Genomic DNA, 8,140 nt, shown 5'->3' on the forward strand with positions numbered 1-8,140 from the left:
AGATGACTCCTTCAGGACCAGTGGTGAGAGGGGCGAGGCCTGGAGGGTGAAAGGAATGTGGGGTAGAAGGGGGGAACCAATTACAAGAATCTAAGTATAGCCTCCTCCCTGCAGGATGGACAGCAGAGAAGAGGGTGGAGGGAGACGTTAGACAGTGTAACTTATGACAAAACTATAATAATTTATGAATTATAAAGGGTTCAGGAAGGAGGGGAGAAGGGGGAGTGAGGGGGAAAATGAGCAAATAATATTGAGGGCTAAAGTAGAGGGCAAATGTTTTGAGATTGATGAGGGCAACAGGTGTACTTATGTGCTTGACTCAATGGATGTATGTATGGACTGTGATAAGAATTGTATGAGCTCCCAATAAAATAATTTTTTTAAAAGAATAATGAGGGTAACAAATGTACAAATGTACAAAAGTTATTTATACAATTGATGTATGTATGGATTGTGATGAGTTGTATAAGCCCCCAATAAAATGACTTAAAAAAAAACAAAAAACAGTTGCCTTTGAGTCTAATCTTACTTAGAGCAATGCCATTGAAAGGTTCAACCTTTCAAAGTTGAACCAGCCTCCATAGAATCTTCAATAAATGATTTTTTTTTTCCAAAATCCATTGTCAGGTCTTCCTGCTAAGGAGCCTCTGAGTGGATCTGAACGCCCTGCTCTTCGGTTAGCAAGCTAGCATGTTGACCAGTCTTGTCATTCAGGGACTCAACGATGGTACAAAAATTGGATGACTATCAAAGGCCATCAGTTTGCAACCCAAAAGAACAGGAAAACTTGGTTTGAGCTCATGCTTGGTCACTCTGTGATCTTGCACACGTCACTTCATCTTTCTAAATCCATAAAATGTGACAATACCTGCCTCAAACCATCGCCACAAAGTTTTTTCTGACTCATGTTCACCCTATTGTTACAGAGGGTTTTCTTGGCCTTTCCTCCCCAGTGCCTCTGAGTGGATTTTAATTGCCAACCTATGGAGCAAAAAATGACTCCCAAATTTAGCAGCATAGAAATAAATATTTCTCTTCTTACAGCTCATTGGTTGAGAATCCAGGGATAGTTAAAGTGGGTCCTCTGGCTCAGAATATCTTGCCTGGATGCACTCAAGACATTGGCTGGGCTCTAGTCATCTCAAAGCTCAAGTGGGAGAAGAGCCATTTCCAACCTCACATTGAGGATGGTAGCAGGCTACAAAACCATCTGCCTTCAACTTCCTCTACAGTGCTGTTGTTAGGCCTCAGGTGTACTCTGATTGACAGTCGGTGATGTCAATTCCTCCCTACACTGACCTCTTCATAGTCTAGCATACTTGGTAGCTGTCATGCCTCAGGGCTAAGAAATCAGAATCTTGAAAAGTTGCACATGACAGAAACCAGGGTCTTTTTGCAACGCGACCTAGGGAATGATACCCCAGCGCATTTTCCTTTTGTTAGGACAGATTCACAGAATCCAACCGACAAATAGCAGAGAGAATTATTATAGGATGTGAATGACAGGAGGTTGGATTATTGGGGGCCTTTTAAGAGGCTCTCCCACATTGATTAATAGGGATTGAGTAATAAAGAACAATTGGAAATTTTAGTGAGATAAAATCACTTGCTGATGAAGATCAAAGACTACAGCCTTCTGTATGGATTACACCTCAACATAAAAACCAATAAAAATCCTCAATACTAGACCAATCGAACCAGATCTGTTACTGAAAATCTAGGTTGAATAGCAAGGGGACATGAATTGTTTTTGAATGAGAAGTCTCTATTGCCTTCTATGATGCCAAGTTTAGAAGTATAGCATTTTAAGAGGAATTCTTTGAAAGGAACAACTCAGCATCAGCCAAGGCTAATGAGCGCACACCGTGATACTATTTCTAGAAGTGTCACCTTTCTGGTGATCTCCCCCTTTACAATTCCCCCGGAGGTCTGCATTTATGTCCTTGGACTAGAGAGGGTACTGTAGCTCACTGAAGAAAGATGAAGTCCCACAGGAGGAGACCTTCCACAAGACATTATTTATTCTCTTCCTCCCTACTTATTCTAACCGGAAAGAAAATTGAAATGGAAGGTGCTTTTGAACCCAGCATGAATGCAGAGCTTGCAACTGTGGTGTGACTTCTAGTTTAAACTGAAGCCTCTCTCATTCTTTACGGAGAGCCTTTGAAACTGCTACTGCCCAGGCAGAGGATACCACATTATTGTAAGAGTGACTACTTTTTAAACAAACTCTGCATCTAAGTTAATTAAAATGCCTATGTTGTTTTCATCTGCAAGCCTCATCTGCAAGCCTGCAAGTTTCAAGGAAAAAGCAGACAATTCAACTGCCATGGGGGAAAAAAAGTAAAGTCAAACAAATTGACAAAAAAATCATGGGCTGAATGTAATCATCACCACATCCTTCAAGCTGCACATTTATCTTATTGGACTGTTATTTTCAACTTGTTCTTTTAGACTTGCAGCATACTGATGGGCAATTCTCCATTTACCTATGGATTGTAATGAATATGACAGTCCTTATCAGTTACAATGCTCTGGCCTCCACTCCTCTCCCATGAAGCCTTGGGACTGCTTCAATGGGCTCTGAGGGGTCTGCAGAGAAGGTGCATCTGCTCCACCAGCCCAGCTACATGTATAGGCAGAGTAGATGGCCCCACGTGGGGATGTCAGAAAACCTGTCTGTTATTGAAGTGTTTGCTTGTTGTATTCAGAATTCAGCCTGGCTCTCGACTCGTCTCCCATTTTGCACACACTCTTGGGAGAAACCACATCATGCAGACACAGTCCTTTCATGAGGATTTTTGAAGGCTGCAATGACAAAGAAATAAAATGATCATGGACCATTTATAGAGGCTGTACCTTTAAACCCAGGCTTATCTCTCCTCTTTCCCCCTCAAGGCAGCAAATATGAATCCATCAGAAATGATTATGTAGCAACCACAGCTGACTTCACTAACACTGGGAAACTCCATGCTCACCCCTACTCCCTCACCAGCTAGTCCCATCTCTCCTGTTGTGCTGCAAACAGCTTCTTCCCTGTTGGATCCCAGCTTGTTCTGAGTAAACATACGTGGGAGAAGATGATGTAGAGGTAATGATGAACTCAGACTTACCGTGAAGAAAGCAGGACCCACCTCTCCAGAAGTGTAAGAGTTGTGTTTCATTCACACTCTATGTCTGTGTGGAGTTACAGAGAGGAGATGAATGAGTGTGCCTTTTCATAATGGCTGTAATTCCAAACATACAGTAGAATCTCGTTAAACTCGAGTATCTGGATGGATTAGTGAGTAAAGATAGAATCGACTTGTAGCAGAGATTACTAGGTTTCTTCTCAATAGTTTTCCTCAGCAATCCTCATTTTCTCCATCTTGTAAAATCATACACAAAATACAAGAGCCAAACGGTTGCTGGGAAGGCAATTCTAATGTGTGCCATAGGAGTAGAACTATATATTCCATGGGTTTTCAATAACCGTGATCATTTTTAGAATTAGATCACTACACCCTTTCTTCCGAAGCATTTTTGAGTGGATGCAGAATGTCAACTTTTCAGAGACTAGCAGAGTGCTTTATTGATTGTATCATCTATGTGGCCACTTGCTAATCATGAAAGTTTTAAATATTTAATTAAATATTAAAGTTGCTTCCTTCCTGTGTCGGGATGTGTATGCATGTGAAAGCAATATGTCAGGCATGATGTCAGAAAAATACAGTGTTTGGATTATGGACTTGTAACATATTACTTTCTCTTCCCCTTGCTCTCTTCAAGCTGATGGAAAGCATACTTAGTGGTGGGAGCTACAGAAATCATTTAGACTGTGAGATGAGTCACTTATCAATGGTGTAGCTCACAGGTTCACCAAATTATTTGGCCTACTAGCCCATATCCTGAAAAATAATTACTCAGTGACCCTCTGGGAATTATAAATGTTTGTACTACAGCCCATAATCCAAGATGACGTGCAGGTAACTGCTTTGCAGAGCCTTGCATTGCATGATTCCAGCCACCCTAGGGGGAAGTACTGGCCACTTTAGTATAGATAAAAGTCTTCACATCAGCACTGATGTTGCAGTTAGTACACCCTGGGCTTCTCATAGGAACCATAGTAGTGTAGTGGATTCCACTTTGGTTACTAAACTCAAGATCAGCAGTTCAAAATCACCAGGCACCTGAAGGACAAAGATGAGGCTTTCTACTCCCATAAATAATTACAGTCTCAGAAATTCACTATAAGTTGCGTCATTATAAGTCAGAATTGACATGCTGGCAGTAAGGTTTGTTGGGGTTGGGGGGTGCTTTTTATATTTAGACTATTACATGAAACACATTTTCTGGCTTAAACCACTTATAACTTGGCCATGTTTTTTTTAACTTTGCTATTTCTATAGCATTAAAACTATATCCTAACTAAAATAGAGGACATTTTTAAAACATAGCAATATCTCTTCTATAACTTCTTAGACTTTCATGTTGCATTCTGGAAGTACTGAATTATTGTTCTTAACCAATTAACATGTAATGTGTGTTTAACATATATATATGTCAAAATTTTTCCTTGATATTGAGGATACAAACATGAATAACATAATTTGTGATTACAAAAATCTAATTTCATAATAGAAGAGAAAGATCAATGAGTCATTTACTGCAGTACAATTTGATAACAGCCAAAAAAGGAGTACATTATCAAAACCCCTCTCACCGTGATCTAAGGTCCAAAAACAACACACAGAGAGAAAGAACAAGGAAGACTTTTGGAAATCTTCTTTCTTTTATCCAATCCAATTAGTTCCACTTCATAATATCTCTGAAATGAAGGGCAAGTCAGGAATTAGAAAAACATGAAAGATTATGTGTCTATAAAACTTGGTCACCAATAATTTGTGTTGGGTAAGGCTCCCCACCCAGTCTTTATATCAATGCGAGTACAGAAATGACATTTCAATGAATAGATAGGAGATGAGGTTTTTGAAAGAAGATAGATTCAATCATAAAACATTGACTTTTTATATGTGTGTGGCTACAATGGAAAATGTACAGTGATGGTTGGATTTATGAATCTATTACTCATCAGAAGTCATGTTGGAACTAGAAATATGATTGTCTCTGACCTATGTGCCTTCTTCCAAGACTACATGAAGAGAATTAATATCATAATGTTAATGATGACAAGGAGCCAGGAAATGTTGATATCAAGGAAATCAGAGTACAGAAAGAAAATGTAGAAGGAGCATTTGCAACCATGTAGTGAGCATTTTATTTTTCTCTTTTCTCTTTATCTATGGAAGGGTCCAGAAATGTCAAGAGTAAGATATTTTTAAACGTACATTAATATCCAAAACAAGAAGTTCTTTGGTGACATTCAAAAGGACGATTTTAGTGGAGTAGAACGCAGAAGGCGGGGGACTGACGGAAGACCAAATGAGATGCACACAATAGAGGTTGTGATGCTCCTACTCGGTTGAAGTGGAGACAGACAATGAGTAGCAGCTAGAAGAAAATTCATGTTTACGGAAGTGTGAATGCCTTAGAACTATTTAAGTTCAGAAAATATTTTTGTGTTTTTTGGGGCAGAAATGGTTGTTTTGTTACCTTTTTTTTAAATAGGAGAGAGCAACTCTGGGAGATAGTAGAATATTTGTGCCGAGGTAAAAGTAAGACAGTTCTTAATATAAGTAACATCTGGATAGTCTTCATGGGAATCATAGGCAAATGGCTGTTTGCCTATGCTATATATACTATTACGTGCACATTAGATTCTCAGAGAATATAGTTAGCTTTAAAACGTTTCTGATGAATATGTCTATAAGGTATTTGCTCGATGAATGGAATACTCAAATAAGAATGGTGGCTCTGTGATCACCAAAAAACGTCTGTAGAGAAAAGACTGATGAAGAATGTCAGTCTTGCGAATACAAAGGAGCAATTCTACTCTGCCCAGTGGGTCACTCCCAGTCATCATTGATTCAATGGCAGGGGATTATTGAGAAAACCCGCACCACAGACTGGAGTTTATGGCATCTGGTTTAGAGAAAGGCTCATTAACAGATTATGATATGTACGTAATATAGCCTGGCTTGTTGAAAACCAAGTGGACCTCCCACACTACTGAAAATCAAAGACTGTAGCCTTCAATATAAATAAAGTAAGTCTCCAAGCTGGACAAATAAAAACCATCATGATAAATGGAAAAGAGATTGAAATTGTCAAGAATTTCACTGCACTTGGATCCACAATCAGTTCTCAGGGAAGCAGCAATCAAATCAAATGATAATTGCATTGGGAAAATCTACAGAACGTCTTTAAAATGTGAACAGTGCAAAACTGGCCCTTTGAGGACTAAAGTACACATAACACACGTCATAGTATTTTTATTCACTCCATCTAGAATCTGGACAACAAATTAGGAAGACTAGAGAATTGATATATTTGCCTTATAAATTGAAAAAATATGTAAAGTACCATAAACTACCAGAAAATTGAGTAACTCTCTTTTAGAGGGTGTATAATCAGAATGCTACATAGAAATCAGGATGCTAAGACTTCAATTCATATACTTCAGTGAGAAAAGCCTCTAGAAGGAGTATCGCGCCCAGTAAAGTAGAAGGCAATGTAAAATAGGAAGCCCCGCCAGAAGAGGAATTGACTCATTAGCTGCAACAATGGACTCAAACTGAACATATTACAGGACTGGGCATTTTGTCCCTCTATTGTACACAGAGTCACTATGAGTAAGAGTAGCACTGACAACAACAAAGTATTTGATCCATTAGCTACTTGTTATTTTGCTGCACTGCGGTGCTCTGCATGTCTCTGTGGGATGGGAAGCTTTGTAACCAGTATTTCAAATACCAGCAGTGTCATCCACACTGGGCAGGTTTTAGCAGAGCTTCTACACGAAGACAAAAAGAGAAAAGTGACTGATGTTCTACTAACACATAGCTAATGAAAAGCCCATGAATCCCGATAGAATAGTGTTTGACAGAGTGGTGGATATAAAACCTATCATTTGAAAATCCACCCCAAACCATGGTCACTAAGTTAATTCTGATTCATACAGACCCTATAAAACTCTCAACCTGTGGGTCGCGACCCCTTTGGGGGTCGAACGACCCTTTCACAGGGGTTGCCCGATTTAGAACAGTAGCAAAATGACAATGATGAAGTAGCGACCAAAATAATTTTATGGTTGAGGGGGTTATCACAACATGAGGAACTGTATTGAAGGGTTGTGGTATTAGGAAGGTTGAGAACCACTGCTAGAAAGGGTTTCTGAGACTATCAATCTCTACAGTGTCACAGTATGACATTGATTTGACCCATGGGTCTCGCAGGTAGCAGTCCGACATCTAATTCACAGCAGCACCATTAGCAATTTCAAAATACACCAGGACCACAAACACAGACTGCAGCACACCAGCGGTTATGAAGGTGGTATTGGACCAGGGAATGATTTGTCGGGTTGTCCATGAGGTTGCCGGGAGCTGAAGGTGACTCAAAGAAAGTTCACAATAGCAACAACAACAATAACGTTTTCAATAAATTCTTTTTACCTCAAAGATAGTCACTCATTTTTGACAAATAGAACATTATCAATATGGTTTTTGAAAATTTCTACCTTTACAAGAATTTGTAACCTAACCCAGTTTTTCATTAAGAACAAATGTTAAATGATGCTTAAAAATATTTTCTTCTCCAAGCATGGACTTTGAGAGGGCAGAACAACTCACTTAGGTGTTCATTCTCCTCCTCAGAGGAAGTCCCGAGGAGAGCATATGAACCATACTTATTGCAAAGGAAATTCTCCACAGCATTTCTCTTAATGAGAGTCTGGAGAAATAGCTGAGAAAGGACCATAATGGGAGGCATTCTGTCCTGAAAGATTAACATATAGCCAGGTACTAAACAAAACAAACTACAAATACCTAAACTGTAAAATGAAGGGAACAAAAATTATATTCTAAATCTGTATTAAAAGGAATACTCTGTAGCTGTAGAAAACTCTGTTGAGGGCTGTGGGGATGAATCTTTAATGGTATCATTTATGTTTGTCCCAATGCACTATGTTCACAATGAGAACTGCCTACAAATCTTGATGTACCATTTTATTGCACGGAAAACTGGCCACCATCTCACAGAG

Source organism: Echinops telfairi, unplaced genomic scaffold, assembly GCF_000313985.2.
Source record: "Echinops telfairi isolate 266 unplaced genomic scaffold, ASM31398v2 ScPeMD7_11;HRSCAF=52, whole genome shotgun sequence".
Taxonomy (NCBI): Eukaryota; Metazoa; Chordata; class Mammalia; order Afrosoricida; family Tenrecidae; genus Echinops; species Echinops telfairi.